Raw genomic sequence first — 27,168 nt, 5'->3', positions numbered from 1 at the left:
CAGTGCATAGTTTGCCCTCTGACAGCTGCAGCAAAAACAGTTGCTCTAACTGACACGATCAAGTGATTACAAAAGAAACACACCAACTGCAACACGCGCAACTGTGTATATCTGATCACTTGTCCTTGCCAGCTCAAATATATTGGAATGGCGACACGCCCTGTAAAAACCAGAATCGCTGAACACAGGAGCAATATAAGGTGTTAAAAGACCAATACCAAAATGTATGCTCATTTCAATAAAATGAATCACAGTACAGATGACCTGCACTGGACAATATTGGAATCCCACCCTCAGATTTTTTTTTTTGTTTTATATCGTGCGAACTTGACCCGCATCCAATCAGGTATCAGAGCGCTTTACATAGCACCAGTTACGTTACAGGAGGACACACTTTAATTTTTTTGTTAGGCACGGGGAGATTAAGTGATTTGCCGAGAATCACAGGATGTTTGGCTTTGTTATCGAGACTCGAACCCAGTTACCCCAGGTCCGAGGTCGAGCGCCCTAACCGTTAGGCCAACTCCTCTCCCGTTCAGCGTTAATCAGGAAAGAACAACAATCGATTTTTAGACTTTCAACCCATATCTCAGGTCTCAATAATGATATCCCTTGGGTGAAACTGAATCGTAATTGATTACACTCACAAACCACCGGACCTGGGCATCGCTCCCTGTAAACACCTCTCCCATTACAGACAGTGGACATAGCAACTCTGCATTTTTTTACCCACTATGACTTGGTGTCTTCCTCCAGTGACACTCCTCCTATTACACGTAGTGGTCATGATTACCCAGCCTTACCACTCACAATGACAGCATTTAATGGGGATCTACCATGCTTAGTGACGATTATATACACCAAGCACCATGTAGTACACCTTTGAACCCAGTTAACCTCCAGTGTAACTACTCCCAATCTGTGGGCACAAGAGACCCCATTACGGCTGTATTATGGATGTGGCCACCTCTATGCAGTGATAAGGAGACACTTTAAGCTACACATTAAGCTACATGAGATATGGGACGATACTTCAAGACAGTGTCCTTCCTCCCATATCGTACCAGCAAAGATATGGCCTTCTCACAATGTTGCCATACTCTGCGACTACTTCAACCATGGTCATTTACCTAACCCACTAAGGTACAGTTAAGGTCACATTAACTACAACTTGTTTAGGTCAGCTGATTAAATATGCGTATTGACTGCCGTAACACTGTGTGGTTCAATAAAGTTGACCACAAAGATGGCCGCAGCATTTAGCATTCTAGCGTTGTGACCCTGGGACGCTAAAACGTGCCATTACGTATACGTGGGATTCAGAGGCACCCACAAGGGGACCAGCGCAAGGGTAGGACATTAGCTAGTTGCTACGCCACCCTACGTGAGTATGACCGCCCACCAGCCACAGGGACCTGCCGTACGGCTACAATTTATACTCTGCCGGTAAGATTACAACAATTTGCTCTCACACCCAGGCGCTCGGCGTCTTCGTCTTTTTCCTTTCCACAGGGTATGGGCAACGAAGTGCCCTGCTGAATCACCCCCATCATCTCCGACCTCAGAGTACAGGGGTGAGTGAGTGTCCTATCAGTCCTATATAGATCGAACTCATAATGCATTTACTTTAGAAGCCCATGGCTTTATTGAGAACAAATGTATACATTTTCGTGCTGTGATGGGACGCTATGTTCTGTTCTAATCTACATGTAGGAACTTGCATATGGCTTGAACTACGGGTGAGGTGGCTAGCCCTGTTTCTGTATGTGGGTTGTCCACACATATATGGTAATCACTCTATTTGTTACCCACCATACGTGTTGTATTGTCTGTGTTTCTCTATCACCATGACTTGGCAGTGGTATTGATCATATCAATTGAGAAAATAACATCTGCAGCAATTTCTCCGAGGGAAATCTTTCAGATTGCTAAATCTCTTTTGGCACCTACTTTTTCCCTACCTATTTTAGATAATGCCCAATCCTGGTGTAATCAGCTGGCAGATTTCTTCTCAGAAAAAATCCAAACCATCTATAAATCCTTTCCTTTGGAGAGAGATTTACAACCGTTCCACCAAATTGAGCCGAGGCTAGAACAGCCTCTTCTGGAAGAACTTCCTCTCGTAGATGAGCTGGCTGTGGATGAAATTTTTAACTCAAATCGGGCTCTCCTTCTGATCCTGCCCTCCTACTGCTCTTTTTAAAATCAGGAAAACCATCTCATCAGCTTTGGTTGAACTTATCAATGCCTCGTTGCGCACAGGCATTGTACCTCCCCTGTGGAAGAGGGCAATGGTCAGGGCCCTGCTGAAGAAGCCTAACCTGGACCCGGAAGACTGGTCGAACTACAGACCCATATCCCTGCTTCCTGGTGTTTGTAAAATAGCCGAGAAGCATGTTAATTCTGTGTTATCTAGCGTCCTCGAAAAGAACGGTTTGTTGCATTCATCGCAGACCGGCTTCAGGGCTCAACAGGGCACTGAGACCGTGCTCCTGTCGGTTGTGGAGGAATCCAGGAAGATCTTAGATAACGGAGGCTGCGCTGCAATTATTTTATTAGACCTCAGCGCAGCCTTCGACACGGTTAACCACTCACTCCTGATTAACCGACTCCAAGACATTGGGGTTGGGGGCCTGTATTGAAATGGCTCTGGTCTTTTTTAGAAGACAGAGTTTTCTCCGTCTTTGCAGACAACTGCATCTCTGACCCACTACCTCTTTCTTGTGGAGTCCCTCAGGGCTCAGCATTAAGCCCCAATCTGTTCAACGTCTACCTGAGTTCATTGGCAAGTATTGTTACCCCATTTGGGGTTCAAATTGTCACCTATGCAGATGATATTCAGTTAGTCGTCTCTTTGAACAATAATGACAACCCAGGAGGGGCTTTCACGGCATGTCTGGAGAAAGTGGCTAGCTGGATGGAGGCCTCCTACTTGAAGCTCAATGGAGCAAAAACTGAGGTTATGCTTCTTGGTAAGGCAAAACCTATGACCATTGATTCTTGGTGGCCGGTTAGCCTTGGACCCTCACCTACCTCAAAAAACTCTATAAAAAGTCTAGGAATCATGTTAGATGCCAACCTTGACTTTAAGGAACAGGCGCAGAAAGTCGCAGGTACTTGTTACTGTCTTCTTCGGATGATTAGGAGGATCCTTCCCTTGCTCCCTTTTCTGGCTAGAAGACTGCTGGTACAGGCACTTATCCTGTCAAGGTTGGACTACGTGAATGCCATATATCTTGGAGCCCTGCTGTCTACCATTAAAGTTTTGCAGACGGTACAAAACTGCGCAGCCAGACTCCTGTTGAATATTCCGAAACGCCTCTCAGCCAGATCGGCATTATCCTCACTACATTGGCTCCCCATTCAGGAGAGGATCCAATTCAAATCAACGGGCCCGATTCACAGAACTAACTTAAGACAAAACCCTAAACTTACTACCATTTTCGTATTCACAGAAGGCACTTACTCATTTTGGTATTCACAGAAGACACTTACTCACTTCAGTATTCACAGAAGTTAGGAGTCCTAACTTTAGGACTCCTAAATGCCTTCTGTGAATACCGAAAGTCTTAAAATTAGGATTTTTCTCAGTTTAGGAGTCCTAAAGTTAGGACTCCTAACTTTACTACTACTAAACTCAGAAAAATCCTAATTTTAAGGCTTTCGGTATTCACAGAAGGCATTTAGGAGTCCTAAAGTTAGTAGTCCTAAATTTACTACTACTAAATTGAGAAAAATCCTAATTTTAAGACTTTCGGTATTCAGAGAAGGCATTTAGGAGTCCTAAAGTTAGGAGTCCTAACTTTACTACTACTAAATTGAGAAAAATCCTAATTTTAAGACTTTCGGTATTCACAGAAGGCATTTAGGAGTCCTAAACTTAGGACTCCTAACTTCTGTGCATACCAAAATGAGTAAGTGCCTTCTGTGAATACCAAAATGGTAGTAAGTTTAGGATTTTGTCTTAAGTTAGTTCTGTGAATCGGGCCCTATGTGTATTATACAAAAATCTTTGACTGGGAAAGGATCTAGGCTGATCCAGGGTGCACCCCTATCAACCACAAAGAACTTTAAGATCAGAGGGCAAATACTTGTTAATAGTTCCTAAAGTAAAACGCACCAGATGTGGAGGCCGTATGTTCTCCCACTGTGGTGCGAAACTCTGGAATATGGCCCCCTTGCATATCCGGTCCCAAACTAACCACGGCCACTTCCGTAAACAGCTAAAAACCTTACTTTTCCCGTGAACTGTTACGAGTGATTAGAGTGTCTTTTAGCGCGGGGATGCCTTCGGGTAACCAAGCGCTTTATAAATGCTTCTTCATTCATTCATACCTATGGCTTCCCAATGAATTTAAAGCCATTGAAACAAGTGTTTTCTTCCTGTGTCTCTAAACACCATGATTTTTAATACTGAGCACATCTATGCCTCATATGGGCTCAGACCACAAAAAGACGGACTATATTGATTCTGTCTATCAGATAACATAGGATGTTATCCACTGCATGCAGCCATTTTCTGGCCGCTATGCCACAAGTACTTCCGATGTCAAGCAGAGGCACTTCACGAGGGTTTAGTCTAGTCATCACTTTTTCCTCTCACTAGGAGATTGGTGAGACCCATATGGGCTTACCCAACATGACGACCACGTTTCATTGTTTTTAACACTTTGCATCCTTACCGCTCTCATTTCAGGTCTCAGAACTCCAGGCCAATCGACCTGGTGATAAACAGCAACACTGGTTACATCGAACCTGCATTGCAGTAGTGTAAGAGTTGAGATCATCTTCTCCTTTTTACCACGGTCCTGATGAATTGCCACCAGACCCCCTAGGGGCTTTTTTAGGCAAAAAACATGTCGACCATTTGTAGCAGATAGACCGTGCAGGATCATTGTTTCTAGGCAGGGCTCAGTTTTTAGTTAGGTTAGTGCACCCCAAGAATAAAGTTAATGACAAGGGCAGTACTAGAACTACTTAAATAAAAAAGCACACTTACCACACTACCTTGCCCACACACCCTCACACACCCAACAACTTCATCAAAAAAATCTCCGCTAAAGAGCCCCTCCGCGGGTGCCAGTCAGGCATTGCAGCGCCGGCCCGACGAGAAGCAGGTCCAGTGATGAAGCATGACATCCTCCGGGGTGTGTGAGGGCACTCTATAACAGACCTGAACACTCCTTCACAGTTAGGAACTGCACATTGACATTTTACATTCCTTTCTTGTTCCCTGAATTCCGAAAGAGTAGTAACTGTTAATCTTGTGGGAGTGAAGGCAAGAGAGGTTGGATGCTTGTGACTCGACAGGCCACTCTCCTTAGCTTTGTCTATCACTGTCTGCGAATGTAATATTTTGTCTGTCCAAAGGTCTTCAAGCTCTATGATCTGTTTGATAAATGATTGAGCACTACTAAACACAACTGAATTGTTTCTGTAGCTTTCCAAAATGCTTTTACCCCATCTGGCCAGGCATCCACCTCAGAAAGTAGAATCAGCTAGGCATACTCTTGTGCCCAAGCCCTCAATTGTTTAGAGAAGCCCCAAATTTGCAGACCGCAATCATATACTATTTTATTCTTTAAAAAAAAAAATGTATTCGCAGCAAGGTTTGCAAATGACATCAACTAACAGAGGAGCTCTAGTCGTTAGATGTATATGTACAGTATGTTATCAAGGTTAGCAATGATCGGCGACTCATCAAATACTATTGCGCAAGATACATTAGTTAGGGCAGGATGTGCTGTGCAGCTCTCAACTTTGTGAGAGATCTGGGGATAGGAAGATAAGCTGGTGGAGAGAGAGAGAAAAGGAGGGAAGATAAAAAGCAATGTAACAATTCAAGAGCTCTGAGGTCACGGAGAATCATATACCTGGAATATCAAGTCAGCACTTCATCACCACAACCACATGGCGAAGAGCAAGAGTGCATTGCCTTGAACGGAGAGTCAGGACAGCAGGTCAGTTGTTCACTAGGCATGCCATGGGGGAAGGAGAAGGGGGGCAGTGGGTCACTGTGGGTGAGTTCTGCAGCCATACAGTCGTGCACTGAGGGACGTACCACCGCAGTGAGTACGCTGTAAAGCCGCAATGGTCAGGGAGCCACTCGAAGAGAGGACCGACATTGAGAACGTCATGGTGCCATGTGCCCACGTGCCATGAGTGAAATGATGTTACAGCGTGTATTCAAGGTGGCCGTTCATCGTTTTTGGCCTCCACGGCAATCAGGAAGGTCTTCCAGCATTTGCACCCTCTGTGCGGGAGTCGCCCTTCATGAGGAGTCCTCTGAGAGCGTGTGCCTTGGCTCTGGTCCATGTTAGCAGCACGCGCAGCCATTCTCAGACTGCAGGGGGAGCAGGGGACTTCCAAGCCATGGCTATACACCATTTGTACAGGACGAAGGCTAGGTCGATAAAGAGATGCAGGTGTTTTGTCACCCTTAGCCCGGGGTCGCAATCTCAATAAGCCAGATTCGACGGTGAGTGTGAAGACCGTTCCATCCCCATCGTGGTGACTTCCTGCTGCATCAGTAACAGCAGTGCGTTAGCTTACACCATGTGTATAAAATCTGCGTTTTGCAATTTGTATCAGGGGCACTCCGGTGAGAGCATCGGGAACATGCGCTGAATGCAGCCGGTGAGGGATAAGGGTGGTGAATGTAATTAAACTGGGTGAAGTGGAACCTGGGGCTGTGAGAAACGCTCTTTGGCATTGTAAGGTAAGGGCCCACGGAGCATCAGAGCTTGGTTGCTGTAACACTCTGTCCCATCTGGCACGCCCCCTTCGCACATGGTCAGGTGGGGTGGTGTTGAGGGACAGGTACAATAGTGTAATGGTATTGATGTGCTGGAAGCCGTCATCAGTGCAGTTAATGCTTGTGATATAGGTAGTTCGACCTCCCGGGTTCTCCATGTTTTGCGAGCCACGCGTTGCACGTGCAGTAGATAGGAACTGTCTAGCATTCAGCCTGTATGTCTTGATGACTTCCTGGAACAACATGAATGCACCTTTGTTGTATAAGTTCCCATTTTTGTGATAGCCACATCTCTCCATGGCGCTGAGTCAATGAGCTGCGGTGAGCGTCACATCAACGGCAAGTCCCCGATAGGGATGAACGGAGAGTAGGGAAGGGCCTTTGGCGAGTAAGTATCCATGCCAGCAGGATCGAGCAGTGGCTTTCAAGATGGAATTCAAGCATAGGGCAGATAGCAGGATGGGACAGCCAGGTGCAAATGTTCATCTCCTGCAGTACCGCGCGTACAAGTGCCGACTAAGGGTGTGTCGGGGTGCTGAGCCATGCCATTAGTCATTGCAGTTACTCTGCAACATAGTAGACCTCAACATTGAGTGCTCCCAAGCCATTCAGTGAGTGGAGGCTGAAAGACCAGCAGCTACAGCCGCCGGCGGCCTGCACTCCAGATCAGTTCCAATACCAACCGCTGAGTTTGTGAAAAAAGCTCTTAGGGAGCCAAATGGGAAGGACTGCAAAATAATACAACAGGTGTTGTGTGGAAATTGCTACCAGGGCAATACGCAATTTTATTCAACAGTAACTCATCTGCCATTTGTTCTATGTCAGTATACCTGCCCCTTTCAAATATCTCAACAGCCCTTTGGCTAATTTATTGTAATTGCAAACGAAGATTGCATCTGGAGCCACCCACATTTTTCTCTGGTATGTCACTTTCACCTTTCTTCTGATCACTTACTGTAATTGGTGTACAAGGGGATAGTTTTCTTTCTAAAATCATTTCAATAATATCATCCACCTCTTCTTCTACCGGCGGGGCTGAAGGACAGACCACAACAGCCTTACTTTCTTTTACAGCATACTCACACCAATATTCTATACTTTTCTGCACGCTCTTGGCCTGTCTAAGTTTCTTTAACTTCTTTTTCACTGTATTTTGTTCTATTCCTTTCACCTGTTTTGCACACTTAAGTTGTCTGGCTTAGGTCTCTCATTCATTCAAACAATCAAACTGTGTCAATCTAAACTTTGTTGTTTCTCTTTTCACCATGCAGTGTCGTCAGTACTGTAATTTGGCCAAATCATAAGTTCACCTCAAGGAAAATTGTAAATAAATACTGTCCTTAGTATATTTATGCCATTGATTAAAAAATAAACCTGTCGATATAGAAACCTTTGTCATTATTTGATGATCTGCTGTAGGCTGACTCTAGTCTAAACGGTGACATTTGCTAAATGACTGTCCCTTTATTACTTTTTATCATTGGGTACTCCGGAAAACCTCAGTGAAATAATAATAAGAGGGACCCCTTAAAGTTATCAAGGGAAATGAGGTTCTTGTAACCAGAGAAAAAGAGAGCGATTCCCTTGACTTAACAGTTTCAATTTCGGTGGATACTATTGATTCAATAGAGAAATTGAGTACTAAATCAATGGTTCTATATTCTCACAATATTTTATTAAAAAAAAAATATATATATATATATATATATTGTGTTCGATTGATTTTCAAACACATACAATAAAATTCAATCTCACAAAAATGATTACAATGTATGAGAAAAAAACATTTGTTCACTAAAACAATCTACATTTCATATTAAACAACAAGGATAAATAAACAATAAATCACAATTATGACCAGCATAATAGAGACAGACATGTACGTAAGACTAAAAAAGGTTATTGTTCATTACGGATGCACATCCAATTGGACTTCAAAACATAGCTTCTTAATACATTGATATAATCAGTATTTGATTTCTCTATGTTGGTCCTTGGATTGTGCCTTCAACAGCGTCGACGCGTTTCGATGGCTTCAGATTATTTGTACCATCTTTATCAAGACACAAATTTGGCTATCTCTTACGGTGGGTCCTAAATAAGGCAAACATACATGGTCATATATAATCTGGTTTTCTATGTATAATGTTCTTGTTCTTACATATATTCAGACTATTGTCAAAATTCTCAGTAAGATAAAGAGGTTGTCTAAGACATACTATTTTCCAACACAATAAAGTTATAATTTCTAGTAGAAAAAATATATAGAAAAGTTCCCCATTTCCTACAATTATGTTCGGTATCTCCCCTTGCTTTTATTATATGTATCGCTTGCGTTAAGGTATGTATTGTGGGGTCTCTCAGGGTTCCCATGCAGTCCGCTATTTACCTGTTTGGTCTCATTACCCCAATTATCACCCACTTTACTAATTAATTGCTGTATTGGGAACTGGTTATACTAAGCGTTGCGTCAGAGGTGAAAATATAAGTCGGTTAAAGATATCAATACTATTCCGACCTTCATACTTATGAAAATATTCATCCTAAATGCCCACATGTTTGTATGTTTGTTATACAATTGGTAAATCTCACCTCAGTTTCTTTTAAAATCAGGGTTTTGTTTATAATCTTTCGTTTAGCAGCTATTCAATTTTTCAACGATTATTGGTCCGATGTCCTGTTTTAGGTTACTCGTGACAACCTCCTTTTCTTATATGTCTAAATGGAGAGAGAGAAATACGACTTTCTAATTTCATTGTGTATTCATAGGTTTTTAATCCTATCTACTATTTTTATCTGCTTTGCAATCTAATGTCGGATATTAATTTATCTTCAATTTCCTCTAAATCTTTATTCTTCCTTCCTTCTTGTGTTCCGTTTCTCGGAAAATGTAAGGTTCCGCGCACTATGAAGCTTTCGTTGCTCTCTTTTAGTCGGGCGGATCTGACAAAATAATCATAAAACCGTTTTTAGACACGAAGGAGACCAACGGTCTCCCTTGGACGTAGTCCTCCTCTCTAAGGTTACTGGTTGCAATATAATTCCTGCATCGCTGTCCTTACCTCTATTCTGATGACATATGGTCCAGGAAACGCACATCGGGTTCATTATTTTTCATCTACTTGCTGATATCCGCTTCCTTGTTTTAAATGGTTTACTATGCTTGCTAATTGGTTCTTCGTAACCACGTGATACGGGTCCTTTTGCCGCTTATCCATTCTAGTCTGCGATTGGATAATTTCGATGCCTAATTCCACCACACTCTTTCTTTTTGTTGAAACTTTATTGATACCCGATTTTCATGTCATTGACTTTTACTACTGTCATACTATATAGTGATCAAGCTGACAATTTCTGTCTATTTCATAAGTCCCGAATATTATTAAAGCATATTGAGCATCAATTGCGTCTATTCGTAAAAGGCTTTTGTCTTCCGAAGAATCTGGCAACAAAACTGACATACTCTGTTCGTCCTGTGACAGTTATGAACTTGTGCTTGCTCTACCTTGCATTTACATTGCTGTCAGTCCTGGGGAGGCCGTATGCCTATACTCACTGTCCCCTGCCTATCCTCCCAAGTTATGCAGTTTGTGAGAGAGATAGCTGGGGATTGTTGTTTGATGGCAGCCTAGGTTACTATTCTAGTATTCTGATTATGTTAAAATGAGTTTCATCCAGTCTTCTTTTGAATTTAAGCCTTTTCCACTGTGTTGAGATGACATATGTACCATTGTTCTCTTAACTTTCTTTTTTGGTCTAAATTACCCCCCCTTCTATTGATCACAATTTTTTCCAATATGAACCATTTAAAATCGCTACAGTCATGGTTCATTTTATGAAAATGGTCTGTTAGTGGGGCATTTTCCTTTTTTATTCTAATCGCTGATTTGTGTTCCAAGAGGCGTATGCGGAGTTCTCTGCTCGTCTCTCCTACATAGCCTAATCCGCATGGGCAGATTAAAAGGTACACAATATTTTTGCTGCAACAGTTGTTTAAAGTTCTAGCAGACAAATTCTTTCCTGCGAAAGTGATTTTTTTACCTACAAAGCACTGTGCACATATAGAGCAGGTTCCACATTTATTGTTACCACAGGCTTTCTCCCCTGTCAGTGTTGTCTGTTTTTCCCCTTTGACTTCATAAATTCTCACCAGTGAGTTTCTAATGGTTTTATTGCGTCTAAAAGAAAAAAGTGGTTTGTGTAACTGAATATCAGTACCATTGTTTAAAATTTTAAACAATGGTACTGATATTCAGTTACACAAACCACTTTTTTCTTTTAGACGCAATAAAACAAAGGGGAAAAACAGACAACACTGACAGGGGAGAAAGCCTGTGGTAACAATAAATGTGGAACCTGCTCTATATGTGCACAGTGCTTTGTAGGTAAAAAAATCACTTTCGCAGGAAAGAATTTGTCTGCTAGAACTTTAAACAACTGTTGCAGCAAAACTTTTGTGTACCTTTTAATCTGCCCATGCGGATTAGGCTATGTAGGAGAGACGAGCAGAGAACTCCGCATACGCCTCTTGGAACACAAATCTGTGATTAGAATAAAAAAGGAAAATGCCCCACTAACAGACCATTTTCATAAAATGAACCATGACTGTAGCGATTTTAAATGGTTCATATTGGAAAAAATTGTGATCAATAGAAGGGGGGGGGGGGGGGGTAATTTAGACCAAAAAAGAAAGTTAAGAGAACAATGGTACCTATGTCATCTCAACACAGTGGAAAAAGGCTTAAATTCAAAAGAAGACTGGATGAAACTCATTTTAACATAATCAGAATACTAGAATAGTAACCTAGGCTGCCATCAAACAACAATCCCTAGCTATCTCTCTCACAAACTGCATAACTTGGGAGGATAGGCAGGGGACAGTGAGTATAGGCATACGTCCTCCCCAGGACTGACAGCAATTTAAATGCAAGGTAGAGCAAGCACAAGTTCATAACTGTCACAGGACGAACAGAGTATGTCAGATTTGTTGCCAGATTCTTCGGAAGACAAAAGCCTTTTACGAATAGACGCAATTGATGCTCAATATGCTTTAATAATATTCGGGACTTATGAAATAGACAGAAATTGTCAGCTTGATCACTATATAGTATGAGAGTAGTAAAAGTCAATGACATGAAAATCGGGTATCAATAAAGTTTCAACAAAAAAAAAGAGTGGGGTGGAATTAGGCATCGAAATTATCCAATCGCAGACTAGATTGGATAAGCGGCAAAAGGACCCGTATCACATGGTTACGAAGAACCAATTAGCAAGCATAGTACACCATTTAAAACAAGGAAGCGGATATCGGCAAATAGATGAAAAATCCTGAACCCGATGTGCGTTTCCTGGACCATATGTCATCAGAATAGAGGTAAGGACAGCGATGCAGGAATTATATTGCAACCAGTAACCTTAGAGAGGAGGACTACGTCCAAGGGAGACCGCTGGTCTCCTTCGTGTCTAAAAACGGTTTTATGATTATTTTGTCAGATCTGCCCGACTAAAAGAGAGCAACGAAAGCCTCATAGTGCGCGGAACCTTACATTTTCCGAGAAACGGAACACAAGAAGGAAGGAAGAATAAAGATTTAGAGGAAATTAAAGGTAAATTAATATCCGATATTAGATTGCAAAGCAGATAAAAATAGTAGATAGGATTAAAAACCTATGAATACACAATGAAATTAGAAAGTCGTATTTCTCTCTCTCCATTTAGACATATAAGAAAAGGAGGTTGTCACGAGTAACCTAAAACAGGACATCGGACCAATAATCGTTGAAAAATTGAATAGCTGCTAAACGAAAGATTATAAACAAAACCCCGATTTTAAAAGAAACTGAGGTGAGATTTACCAATCGTATAACAAACATACAAACATGTGGGCATTTAGGATGAATATTTTCATAAGTATGAAGGTCGGAATAGTATTGATATCTTTAACCGACTTATATTTTCACCTCTGACGCAATGCTTAGTATAACCAGTTCCCAATACAGCAATGAATTAGTAAAGTGGGTGATAATTGGGGTAATGAGACCAAACAGGTAAATAGCGGTCTGCATGGGAACCCTGAGAGACCCCACAATACATACCTTAACGCAAGCGATACATATAATAAAGGCAAGGGGAGATACCGAACATAATTGTAGGAAATGGGGAACTTTTCTATATATTTTTTCTCCTAGAAATTATAACTTTATTGTGCTGGAAAATAGAATGTCTTAGACAACCTCTTTATCTTACTGAAATTTGACAATAGTCTGAATATATGTAAGAACAAGAACATTATATATAGAAAACCAGATTATATATGACCATATATGTTTGCCTTATTTAGGACCCACCGTAAGAGATAGACAAATTTGTGTCTTGATAAAGATGGTACAAATAATCTGAAGCCATCGAAACGCGTCGACGCTGTTGAAGGCACAATCCAAGGACCAACATAGAGAAATCAAATACTGATTATATCAATGTATTAAGAAGCTATGTTTTGAAGTCCAATTGGATGTGCATCCGTAATGAACAATAACCTTTTTTGTCTTGCGTACATGTCTGTCTCTATTATGCTGGTCATAATTGTGATTTATTGTTTATTTATCCTTGTTGTTTAATATGAAATGTAGATTGTTTTAGTGAACAAATGTTTTTTTCTCATACATTGTAATAATTTTTGTGAGATTGAATTTTATTGTATGTGTTTGAAAATCAATCGAACACAATATATATATATATATATATTTTTTAATAAAATATTGTGATAATATAGAACCATTGATTTAGTACTCAATTTCTCTATTGAATCAATAGTATCCACCGAAACTGAAACTGTTAAGTCAAGGGAATCGCTCTCTTTTTCTCTACTCCGGAAAACCTCACAAATCTTGGCAACTTTAAAAATCCTACTGTGGAGGACCAACCTCCTGAATTGAGGAAGGACTAACTTCCCTGGGAAAACCAAACCCCTTTTTCCACTTTATTAGTGCCTCTTTTTCTCCTTTATACTACTTGTCACCCATACCCAATGACTGACCTCTCAATAGTTCTTTGGGAAGAAGCATGGGTCACTCACCTTTGTGTCAGGGTCGCACAGCTGGTCCCCTACAGTTGTAGACTCAGGAAATCAGTCCCATGTTGAGGTCCAAACACCAGGATATATAGGGGGCCACGCTGGCCCCTTTCAAGGAGTTGCTGAGAAATGACTGGAGTGACCCCTTTTCCTCCCCATACGGGCCACCATTGTAAAAGCTGAATTGAAAAGATCTTCAAATAAAGGAGGAGTCAGTCATGGGGGGGGATCTCAAGTATACCTTATTATCTACCACGCTGCAGCAAGGAGTCTCTGAGCGTTCGCTAGAGAGTCTGCTTTGGTTTACAAACTACTCAGCTTATATACAAAAGTCATTGCAATAAATTGAAGGATACACATCATTTTGAAGCTAGATATTCCATGCAAAGCATAAGACAGTTTACAAGTAATAGGTCAGGTGCAACCACCATCTGGAGCAGGATGTCGGGGAGTATTTACTTCCAATAAGTTATTCTGAGAAGGGAACATTTGCTCACTTTCTGAGACCAGCCGACACCCATGCAAAAAAGTACTAAACATACAAATTTGAAGAAATGGCCTTAAGCAGTATCAGATCAAATGGAATAAATAGATGGGCGAGATTAACACCTGCGTTAGTGGGAACGTATGAGTCGTTCCAGAAGAACTTAGCAGTATGCAAAACACATCTCAGAACCCCATGCCGTTTGCACACAGTAGCACATCACAATGTTCAAGTAGGTCTAAACATTTAAACAAAATGGATGACCTAGAAATAGAAAATGGAAGCTAAATAGGGAAAAGAAAACAGGAGAAAAGTATTCTTTCTCAAAACGCTAAATAGATTCATTTTCGTACCATGGTGTTCATTTGATGTATTATAGACAAAGGCAGCCTGTTTTCCCAAATTTCATGCAGGTGGGCACAAGTACACACACATTTTCACTTTTTATGGCAAAGACTACAGGGGCAGGCACTCTGGAGATTCAGTAGTTTCAAGGATGCCCTTGGTGTGGACTGGCCTCAATTGGTAGGTACCTCTTGAGTACAATGTTCTTGGAAAACCCAGTGAGAAAACAAATATCTGCTGAAAGCATATTAAGCAGCACATCTGCCAGTAAGCCCCCCTTCTCTTTGATGTTCTCTAGTGCCCCATGCCCCTATGTGTTCTTTGAGGAAAAACCTCCCTGCATGAGACACTGCCATTTTAGCTCCTTCCCGGTCCTTACTTCCTTATCCAGTGGCTTTTCTGTGTGATGCTCCTGGTCCTGAGGCATCTCTTTCGGATTTGCGTCTTCCTGTGGTAATGGTAAAGTGAGCTGTCTACATTTTATTAAGTGTAGTTTTACATGCTCCTCATGCGTATCCACACTATCTTCCTTTAATGTGATACCCATATTCCAGCGATTCCAATATACTTAAATATACTTCATCAATAAGTTCTTTTGTTGTATTTGAATTTCCACTGGCGACACTATCATTTCTTTGACAAATTCCGCTTATTAATCATGAGATAATTCAAAACCTGTAAGTTAGAGTATCAAATACCATTTCCATGAGTGTAAGAAGGGAAGTAAACCTAAAATAATCTAACAAACTTTGACAATGCCCTGTGGAACCTGAGAGTCTGCCTTGTCATTTAACCCTATGAAGTAATTTCACGAAAACTATGCACTCCTCTCCAAATTGTAGTACAACAAATCCCAGAGCTTGAATGCAGTTTAACTGGATCATGTGTGGATCTGATACTACCTTTTTCCATAGCAGGGGTACTTCTCAAATACAGAAGGCCTTTTAGATGAAAATGAATTCCAGATGCAGGTGAAAAAAACTCTTCGCTTAGTAGGTGGGTGTAAAAGACATTGAATGAAAGCTAAAAAAAATAAAGAGATCTTAAAATTCTGTCAAAGCAGAGGTGTGAATTCTCACTTTTCCTCTGAGATCCTACTTATAGGAGCTGGAATAAGAACTTGTTCTGTGAGGCAATTGCCAGTACAATGCATCATAGGAAGGAGAAGTGTCTAGAATCCAGGTTGTCCTTTTCTCAGTTTGCAATGGGGGCCTATCGGGCTATATTTTGTCTTTCCCGTTATTCACTTTCAAACATTTTTACAACTAAGATGCTGCAATGCAGACTTGAAATAAGTTAGTTACAACCATACAGATTATACTCAGATAAAAAAATTCCCATTTGGTAGGGAACTAAATGGTAGTGCTCATCGTGACATTTGGACACAAAAACCCTGCGTAAAATACCTTCACATGTGTGTGAACTCCCAAACCACATGATAATATACGTTCTCTGAAAAAAATATCCAATAAGGTAACATATTTTGTAGTTAACATCCAATCAGCCAAGTTGAAACATAAAATTCACACTGTAGGAAGCTTGCTCTTTAAATAGTATACTAAGAGGCGGTATGCTGTGTAAACAGTCCATGTGTCCCTTATGAGTGGACAGGGGCTTGCTCTAGCAATCCCAAGGTGCTCTTTCTAGGGTAGTGTGGTCGAACAGCCTTAGGCCTATCAGAGTAGAGTGATAGACATTTATTGCACACACGGAGTCACTAAATGATGCTCACACTCAAAAAGAAGATCCAAACTAATTTAGGACATTTTTTATATATATTTTGAAACCCAAAACTTCATAAAGAGGTAAGTGCTTTTTCATAATAAACTTCTTACAAATTTAGAAATGTAAACCAACAGCGCGTTTTTATGCGTAATGCTTTCCTATTGGAGAAAAAAGATTCACTGCAGACATACACTTAAAATACTTTTCCATTGGTCCCCTTTTAGTTGTGAGGTGGTAGAGAGACAAGCGCCAAAGTTCCACCAGCATATCGGTCTTATCTGTCCTGGTGAGTCCGAGAGCGGAGGTGCTGGACGGGTTGGTAGTCTTGTACACTATATGGTAGAAAGAAGGGGGGGCACTTGGAAAAAGGTTGCAAAGGGGGACAAGTCCGTGAGCTCCTAATGGGGAGCTTGGGTCGTGTGTGTCCAGGGAGCATCAAATAGCAGTCAATTTTACTAGGCCCGGGCCAGCAAGCTTGGGTGAAGAATGTTTGAAGTTGGCTGGTTCTCGTGGTGAAGAGGCTCACTGTTGGTCAGGACGAGCAAGAGGGACAAAAAGAGGACAGATGGGCTACTCTTGGTGCTGGCCACTGCCGGCTGACGGCCTTCATTGGCGGATAGTCTGTGATGCTATTGGGAGTCTGGACTGAACTTTCAACAAGCTTTGGTTGCAGCAAGGGTCCAGTGCATCAGGTATTGGTGCATGACGGCTTGTGGAGGTCCTGGCATTTTCAGGCTTGCAAGGATGATAGATCTGACCTCCTTGAGTATGCTGACTTTCTTCTGGGTGGCTATTGCTCAGTGAACCCAGTAGACAGCAGGCTTTTTAAACTGGCCATTGCGGTTGGTGCTTGTGAGCTGCAGGGTAGTAGCTCCTCTTCTCCAAGGGAGGTGTTGGCTCCCTGGTGAAGTGCTGGCAAACCTCTGGGCATTATGGAGGATGCAATGTGGCAGGATGAATCAGATCATTGCAATTGGTGAGTTTCTGTGCAGCAGACAGGGTTTGGGGGCAAAAGTCCACAGCAGTCTTCAGTTTTTGCAAGCATCAGTTCTTTGGTGTCTTCTCAGTCAAAGAGGCTTTATTTTCGATATGAATATATCTTAAAAAGCATAACTACACCATTGTACAATAAGAAGATAAAAAGGAATCAGTGCATGGAAAGATAGACAAACATTTCATACTGCTACTGATGCCAATAAATTAGCTAAAAACAGGTAAGAATATCGGATAAAAAAACAGATTAAACAACATACAAAAGCCTAGATGACCTGATGCGCCAAGCCCTTCCTAGGAACTTGGCTAAACCACAAGCAAAGAGGGGCCTTGAGTCATTTTTTAATATTCGTAGGGCTTCTATACAATGTCTGGTTCCAAGTTCTCTTCAAAGTGGTTTTAACCACCTACTCCGGGGGGCTGCATAAGCCGGACATTCAAACAAAAAATGGGGAACAGACTCAGACCTCTTATCACAAAATGGGCAAAGGGAAGTTGTTTGAGATGAAACCTTCCACCTGGATGTTAATTCTCCCACAGGGAGTAAACCTATTCTGAATTGAAAATATAGGGCCCTGTCTTTACGATTGGAGATGACATCCAGGTAAGGTTCACAAAAGTAAATTTCTTTGACCAAAAGAAAGTCCAAAGTGGACCTGCACAGATTGACATTACTGCTTCTGATGCCCGCCACCCAGCTCCAATAAATCTTTTTCAGCTCAGACTTAGGAGGTGCGGTTCTATTAATCCAGGCCTCGCCAAGACCAAGGCAGAAAAGGAGACGCTTGACCTCCCTCAGCCAATGGATCTTGGACCAGCCTGGTAACCCCAGCACCTCGGTTAGGCCATCCGCATAACTGGATAATTCTGATGTTCTCCATATTCTCGCCCATAGGAGGAGAGGGCGGAGCCTAGCCTGATCGCTGATTGGCCGAGTGCCCAGATCCAAAAGAAGTGGGAGAGTTGGAGTGCTATAAGGGAGCCCCATAAGATCTTTATGGAATTTATTTTCAGAACGGGACAAGTGGTCCACCTTATAGACCCCCCAAAGTTCAGCCCCATAGAGAGCGGCGCTAACCCCCCCTTGCCCTATATATATCTAGGACAGGAGCAATGGGTTTCAGAGATGAGGCACGATGTTCCTTAAGCAAGGCACCCACCACCCTCTTATGGGTCAGCAACATCTTTTGATGGTGACACTTCCAACTCATGGAGTCGCAGAGGCGAATACCAAGGTAGTCGAACTCTGACACTCTTTCGAGGGTAACAGAGTCCAAAGACGGTGGTTTGGCCAACCTTTTCGGGGGGTTAAGGACCAAATACTTGGTCTTAGCTGTATTAATAGCTAACCCTCTCGTATCGCAAAAAGACTTGAAGTTAGTTAATAGACTCTGCAAACCCACCGGGGTTTTAGAAATCAGAAGGGTATCATCTGCAAATAGAAGGGTGGGTATTCTACTACCGGCCAGGGAAGGTGCATCTGCGGGGTGTTGTAGCAGATGCTCCACCACTCCGTTGACGTACAATGAGAACAGAGTGGGGGCAAGGACACAACCCTGGCGTACCCCTCTATTTACAGGTATACGTGCTGTTTTTTGTCCCTGATTTCCCCACCTAATCTGGGCAAAATTATCAGTATGGAGGTTTATCAACAAGCTCAGCAAATAAGGTGGTATACCCTGTTCGCTGAGCACACTCCATAATTGGCTACGGGGAACTAGGTCAAAGGCAGTCCGCAAATCTATAAAAGCAAGATACAGACTGCCTTTGCCCAGTAGAACCACTTTCCAGTATAGCATCAGAAGACGAAAGGATTGCTCTATTGTCCCCGTGCCTGTTCTAAAACCAGCCTGAAAGTCTGAGAGAATACCCTTTTCCTCTACCCATTGCAGTATCCTTGCCAAAACCACTTTTCCAGACACTTTTTGTGAAGTATCTAAGAGGCTTATTGGGCGATAGTTAGCTGGGTCGTTACGACAGCCTTTCTTAAAAATAGGAACGACCTCAGCACCCTTCCATGAAGTCGGAAGGGATGCCCCTTCAAGACTGGAATTCAATAAGGCGGAGATGAGTTTTCCCCATTCGTCTGGGTTGATGCGTAGCAAATCTCCTGGGATGCCATCCGGGCCAGCAGCTTTATTGGGCGCAAGGGTATTAATCGCCTCCACCACTTCCTTGGATGTGAACACAAGCTCATCCATAGACTGAGAAGGTGCATAGGGGTGGCATATCCTCAAGCTTTCCCCCTGGTCCTGGGTCGTTGAATAGAGTTGGGAAAAATGATTAACCCACGCGCACTCAGGTACGTTACAGGTGATCATTGTATCCACAGGTCTCTCTCTATTTCTGAGTAGGTCCCAAAAACCCTTTGCATCCTTCCTTAGACTAGCGGCCTTCAGGTCACACCAAAACTGGTCTTCCCAATCTGTCTTTGCCTTTGTTAATGCCCTCCTGTAATTACCCCTCGTGGCACAAATCAGAACTCTATTCTTAGATTTTACTGCCTTTAGGAGTTCCCGTTTGGCCATACGACATGCAGCTGAAAACCACCCAGCAGGACCCTTCCTGCCACCACTCTTATTGGCCCTCTTCCCCCCAGTGGGGGCTATGAATAATTCACCTATAGCCTTTATGGTTCGTTTAAAAACTGCAGGTACCTCTTGCACACTGAATGAGGGGGAGTCTAGGCAGAGTGTAATATTAGCCATTACAGATTGTACCTCCAACATCTTGGCCTCATTGCCAATGATATTTTTCCATTTCAGGCGCCTACCACAATTAGAGGGGCACACTTCATGGGTTGTTTTCCACACATGCGGGGTTAGGGGGGGAGAGCAACCCTTCCACAGTGGGGACAGAGACAGGGTTAGAGGATTGTGGTCGCTATCAATAGAAGGCCGAACCTCCATATCCACCAGGAAAGACCACAACCGAAAATTCAGCATAATGTAGTCAATCCTAGAGGAATGCCCTATTCTGTTAAACGTATGTGCCCCCATTTGGTCTGATTTGGATCTACCATTAGTTGCTCTGAGACCATGCTCCAGGCAAAGAGCATTGAGGTCAATTGCATTTTGGGTCCATCTTCTAATAGGAGTAATTGACAACGGAGGGATGCCTCTCCTTGTATCATCGTCACTAATGCCCAGCACATCTTCCACAGCAAGAGGTTCGAATGTGCAGTTAAAATCCCCAGCTAATAAGACAAGGGAGTCTGGGCCACAGCGCTTGAGTTCCTCGTCGATGCCAGATGGGGCAAGAATAGATAAACCACCTCTAGTGCTTCTAACATAGATATTGAATATTTCAAGCACTCCTCCACCAGACGGGCCTCTTACTGATAGTCTCAAAAGGTCCGGGGAATTAGTGGCTATACTTTTAATAGAGTACCGCAGGGAAATGCTTACCCATATTAGCAAGCCTCCGGAGGGGCGCCCTTTGCCTCCGTTCGGTCGAACTGCTCGTGCAAAATAAGTAGTGTATCCCAGCTTATGTTGTGGATCCATGCACCAGGTTTCCTGGAACAAACAAATCGAAAAAGATTCGATAAATATGTTCCAGTCTGGGATGCTTATATTCCGAGCTAGGCCGGCAATGTTCCAGCTTACTACCTTCAGAGGAATGCTGGGAATCTCTCCCTGCCCTAAAGCCAATGCTCCTGTAATGGGAGTATAATCCATGGCAATGTCCTTATCGCCGACAGGTGATACCACAGCAAAAGGAGTTTGAGAGCCTTCAACAGGCGACTCCCCACTAAACTGGGACAACGCCTGTAAATGTCCCCTAGGCGTAAGAAAAGGAGGGAGGGTAGTGATGGAAGAGCTCACCTGCGGCTCTCCAAGGGGTAAACTTGCAATTAATGACTCCCCAGATGGTTCAATGTATAGCTCACGTATAGAGGGAATTACCTGTCAATAACCTTTCCAAAATCGACCCTGCAAATGGCCAGGACCATTATTAAATAGGCTAAATTGAGAGGTACAGCCATGAATTTGTCTACTGTCCCGACCTTCCCACATATGTGTTCCGGTCTGCCTCAACAGAGTTGAAGGATTAAAATAGCTGAGGTCACAAGTGCCAATTGAACCCATGCTTCCTACTAAGCTATGTTCCTTCATGGGACCTCTCCATATGAAACTGACAATCCTTGGGTCTTCAAAATTCACTATGATACAATCGCCACAAATAGATTTTTCCCTAGTACCAATCCAACCGACTCTACGTACGTGTAATATCCTGCCCCCCCAAAACTCGGGCAGGGGTCTGTTCTCTTTGAGCCAAAATAAGGTCTTATTGAACAATTCAGTATAGGACTCACTCTTACCTGGACTAAGAACCGGAACCCCGGTCAAAACGACTACATAGGGCTGGCCCTCAGGGGGGAGATTTATAATAGAGTCCCTCCCACAGGGAGGGGCCTCACCTGGATGCATCACATGGGCTTTTGCATTTTCCACTAAGTTGGAAGTTGGGATCTCTAGTGCGCTATCAGCTAATGGAGATATAGCTGTAATAGTAGAATTTCCCTCACCTGCGCTAACCGAGGCCGGGGGACAAACCGTATTTTTGCCTGGGATAGTGGTAGTAACTTTGGGGGATTTGAATTTCTCAGCAGGCTTAGGGAGAGACAGGCCGATGGTACTGGAGGTACCAGCGACAGGCACCGTAGGGAGCAAGTTATAATTAATCACCTCAAAAACAACTGGTGAGTTGTCGACTGTAGGAACTAAATTGTGTTGGGCAGTAGACGTCACCTTTTTGGCAAAACCCCCGCCTAAGCTGTCATCCCTAGATCTTAGCTGCACTTTTAGAAAAGATTTCAATGAGAAAAAATTATCTAGGGTTGTCTGCTCCATTTTATCCATTCGCTCAGTTAGCCCTCTAATTTTATCTAATACTGGCAAAAGTAAAGATTTCATTATTTCCTCCATTTTTTTTAACCAGGGAAGATTCTAAGGAGAGGGGCGCTACACTACCAACAATCTGAGTATTGAAGGCAGAAGTTGCATTCCCCTCAGTGGTGCCCTCTTCTTTATCTTCCTGGAATAAACTAGAGACCCCCCCTGTTACCCTATTGGAAACGCCCCTCCTAACAGCCGCCCGCCTCTGGTTTTTACAGGTTTTAGAGAGTCTATTTTTCTGTAGGGTAATGAATCTTCTAGTCTTTAGGGGGACTGGCTGGATTTCCGCCTGGACCATGGTAGTCGCTGGGGTAGGTGAGATTAGAAGAGTGGTGGGGTCAGCCGAGTGGGAAATGGAAATGGCTGACTTGCTTACTGCTACGACTGGGGCCACATAACTTTGGGCATTAAGTGCCGTATCCAACAGATTCTCAAGCCCTTCTATATTGGCTCTCAAGGCCGCCACACGAGGATGGTCCAAAGGAGAGGGGGCAAGAGGGTGCGGGAGTGGGTCCAAAACACGCTCCGGTGAAGGTATCTGAGCTATCGGGCCGATCGAGGATCGTCTATCACCAAATGAGCTACCAGATAGCCGCCGCTCAGCCATAGAGAATTCTTTGTCAATGACATTGGCCACACGGGTAATAAACTGATCCATAGTTCCCGCCATACCCCCCACGCTCCCCCTCAGGCTTTTACCTGAGCGAGTTGACATTAGTAATACAGGGGCAAACCGTGAAGCAGATCAAAACAAACCCCAACAGAGTGTATAATAGGCAAGAGGTAAATAAAGAATATATGTGGCTAGAACAAGCAAGTATCAAGGAAGGGAGGCCCAGACACATGAACACCTAACATATGTAGGGCAGCTATTTCAAGATATGTTCAATAGTCACAACCCAGTCCGAATCCACAACAGGGGGTGATTGACAATGTTACTCAATGACAGTAGTACCTGGTTAGAGTCAGATGCGTCAGTACCAGCGATTTAGAGGGGGGGCCCAGCCCAGCCTCCTGCAGCCCCTGACGGCCACAGACGACCCGCCCTCTGCCCGGGCTCAGCCCGGCGCCGCCCGCGCGCGGTCCCGCGACGTGGAGGGTGAGCTTGATTTTGTAGCGCCTCCGGGCGCGGCAAGTGGGCGTCGACTTCCGCTCCCCTCCAGCAGGTGTTGCTGGGAAATGTAGTCCCCCTCCTGGCCGCAACCGCGAGTGTGTCAGAACGCGGCGGCGGGAGGGAGACACAAGCACAGGCAGGAGCCGACAGGAGTCCACAGGGCACAGGGCTCAAGGCAGCAAACACGGGAACCTCCTGAAACACCACGAGAAGGTAGGACACCCCCCTTTGGTGTCTTCTTCTTATTTGCAGTCAGGGGGATCTGATGTTCTGGATTCAGGGGGCTACCTAAATACAAAATTTAGGGGCGTTAGGGAAGTGACGAATAGGAACTAATGGGCTACCTACCCTTGGGGTCACTATGCCCCTCTATGACCACTTCCAGTAGTGGGCATAACCTTGTCCCAGTTTCTGCCATCACCAATACAGCAGAATTTTCCTAGAGTGGGGTACATCAGGCAGCTCACCTTAGAAGTGTGTCTGATCTGGGTGTCTTCCACGCCTACTTGCAAACTAAGTTTCTGCTTGTCCTGGTGCCAAATGGGCACCTCCAAGGCAGGGGGTGGCATCTCCAAGGACTGGGGATGCAAGGAGTTGCTAATCAAAGTCGGCAGAAGTCTTTGAAGCCTCCAGCCTTGGTATGCTGACTGCTAGTCATCCTGTTTGGAAGAGGTGTAAACACCTCCTGCCAGAGCAGGCATTGTACCTGACCACCTCTGAGAGCATAGCTCTCACCTCCTAGGGGGTCAGAAGCATGTCTGTGGTGGCTGGCTGGACTGTACCGGTCAGCCATCACACTAATGGTCTAGTAGGTTTCTAAGACACCCTCTGAGTGCACGTAATAATAAATCCATCAACAGAATCAGTGTGGGTTTATTAATATGAGATATTTGATACCAAACATCCTTGGTTTCAGTGTAGCGATCATGTAGCTGGAGAATGTGTATTCACCAGTGTCCAGAACATATACTTAAGATGGGTTCCCTGTCCACTTGCAATGTCTATGAATCAACTTGTACATTAAAGGGGCATATCTGCTCATGCAGATATGTCTACGCAGGTAATATAATGCACCCTACCATAGGGCTGTAAGACCTGCTGTAGGGGTGACTTACATATACTGCCTAAGTCTGGGTGTCAAACTCCGCTCCGCCGGCGGAGTTTTCAGAGTTTTGCCAACTCCATGCTCGGTTGGGAATGCGGAGTTCAGGTATAATCTCCAACTCCGCGGCGGAACGGAGTTAGCCCCTGCACTCGCGCCCAAAGAGTAGGAAATAAACGCTTACCTGCTCTGGCGTCCCCGGGCTGCCCTCCTCCTCGCCGTGGTCTCCTCTTCGCCATCCGAAATCCAGTCACAAACCCTATGTTTTTCAACAATACTTATACGGTAGTAATGTAAAAGGGAACGCACATCAACAATATTTTTATAATCAGACTGGGTAGACAATCGTATTTTCAAGAGTCTCTCGCCGGACGTATCTCGCCGGGCCCACGCTTTTGACACTTTAGACAATACTATGAGGGTCTATCATAGCCTGCTGAGATTTTGACGACTGTGATGGTGATATTAGAGATTAAATGAAAACAATCACATGAAATATGGAATGAAGACCGAACAACGGGATAGAATACAATATACCGTAGATCTTTTTGTGCCGAACGTGCGGTGAGAACACCCACAATTTACGATACAACATTCTTTTGAGATACATTTCACGAACCAGCTATGCTGACAGTTCTTTCATAAACTGAACTGTAAGAAATAGGTGGACGACGTCCCTAGAAACCTGACCTTTTGGAAACACTTGCCCACTATGGAAGAAAATACCGGAAATCAATTGTCAAAATAAAATAGAACCTTAAAACATTTGAAAGCGCCCTGAAGAAGTCACAAGACGTGACGAAACACGTGTCGGCTGTTGCTCATTTGGATCAAGACCTTGAAACCACGATTATCTTTTTATGAACTGTCTCTCAAAATTATATTTACTTAGGGAATATTGGTTTTTTTGTGGTCTTGTTTTAGAATGATGATGCTTCTCGTATAATGCTTTTCTAAATTAAAAAAAAAAATTTGTACGCATTTTGTATGAATCCATATCTGTTTGGTTGCCAGTGATACTGTGATAACATCTAATGGTTTCTGTTTTGGTTACGTACCAATATGATTAATAGTTGTTACTTCTGAGTGCCGGGATATTTGTATATAACAAACCCCTATGTTGTACATCTTGGGAGGACAGCACATGTGCACACTTGCACACATGCTCAATCCTCGCAAGACGTACAACATAGGGGTTTGCGACCGGTGAGGACAGCGGACGGCATGGAGGAGACCACGGCGGGGAGGAGGGTAACCTGGAGACATCAGAGCAGGTATGTGTTTATTTCCTACTTTAAAAAAGTTTTTAGATGTAGTGTAGGTGGAGGGGAGCAGAGCGGAGTTCCACTGAGTTTTTTCCAACTCTGTGGAACTCAGCGTAGTGGCACTCCGCCAACTCCCCCCACCCTTACTGCCTGCAGTGTCTGCAGGCACGGCACACAGGAGGTGTGCCATGTCATGTTTTCACTTTTGTCTGCACCAGCACGGCACACAGGAGGTGTGCCATGTCGTGTTTTCACTTTTGTCTGCACCATGTCACACAACCTGCAATGGCAGTTTGCGTAGTCTGCTGTAGGGTCCCTCAGGGTGTCACAATACATGCTGCAGCCCTTACGGACCCTCTTTAATACCCATAACCTAGGTGCCAGGGTTACCATCTGCTAACGACTTATGGGGTGCTAAAGGTATTGCCAATTGGGAAACAATTGCACAGTTTTAGGCAATGGGATCTGGTACTGGGTACCTGGTTAGCAGGAACCCAGTGCATTTCTGTCAAAATTAAATCAATTACCAGGCAAAAAGTAGGGGTGACCATGTCAAATGAAAAATAACGAGTCTAACCTTTCCCAAGAGACTCCTTATCCTTTAGGTGGAATAATCTGGAAAGGCCATCCTCATTGGCATGGTCAGTCCCAGGTCTATGTTCCACTGTAAAGTGCATTCCCTGAAGGAATATAGACTACCTCAACAGTAAGGGGTTTTCACCTTTTATTTCCATCAGCCATCTGAGAGGCCTGTTATCAGTTTGAACAAGAAAGTGAGCCCCGAACAAGTATGCTCTAAACATCTTCAGGGACCACCACAGCAAAGGCTTCCCTCTCAGTGGCACTCCAACGCTGCTCTCTGGGGAGTAACCTCCTACTATTGAAAGCAACAGGCTTGTGAAGGCCATCATCATTGGTCTAGGATAGGGCCACTCCTATCCCATGTTCAGAGGTATCCATCTGCACTATGAACTGCCCAGAAAACTCTGGAGCTTTTAGAATGGGTGCCAAGCACATTGCTTTCTTCAGAGTGTCAAAAGCCTTGCCAGCTTACTGTCTAGTTTACCTTCTTTGGCATTTTCTTGGAGGTCAGTTCAGTGAGGGATGCCACAATGGTACCATGCCCCTTCACAGACCTGCAGAACCCAGTCAAACCAAGGAATGCCCGCCCTGACTTGAGTCCAGGTGGTTGGAGCTACCAAGTCCACAATTGTCTGGATATTAGGCTGTAAGGGTTGAACTTGGCCTCCACCTATAAGGTGGCCCAAGTATACAACAGTGCCCTGCCCTATATGGCACTAGCTTGCCTTGATATTCAGGCCTGCACGCTGCAAAGCCTCATGGATCTTTCCCAGGTGGATTAGGTGATCCTGCCAAGTGGAGCTATAGACAGCCAGATCATCTAGATATGCT

At 43.7% G+C, this 27,168-nt stretch overlaps 1 long non-coding RNA gene across 1 annotated transcript in view; it reads left to right on the top strand.

Annotated features, from left to right (window-relative positions):
* Window positions 1-1,331: 1,331 nt before the first annotated feature.
* The window catches only part of LOC146854252 (uncharacterized), a 48,221-nt gene continuing 22,384 nt past the window's right edge, over window positions 1,332-27,168 (top strand). Inside the window, exons 1-2 of the long non-coding RNA XR_014980751.1 lie at window positions 1,332-1,384; window positions 1,513-1,574. This is a non-coding gene — a long non-coding RNA (uncharacterized LOC146854252). The remainder of the gene's footprint in view (window positions 1,385-1,512; window positions 1,575-27,168) is intronic.

Source organism: Triturus cristatus, chromosome 4_1 (genome assembly GCF_964204655.1).
Source record: "Triturus cristatus chromosome 4_1, aTriCri1.1, whole genome shotgun sequence".
Lineage (NCBI taxonomy): Eukaryota > Metazoa > Chordata > Amphibia > Caudata > Salamandridae > Triturus > Triturus cristatus.
The sequence above is the reverse complement of the archived record's forward strand: the minus strand, read 5'-3'. Positions and strand labels throughout refer to the sequence as shown.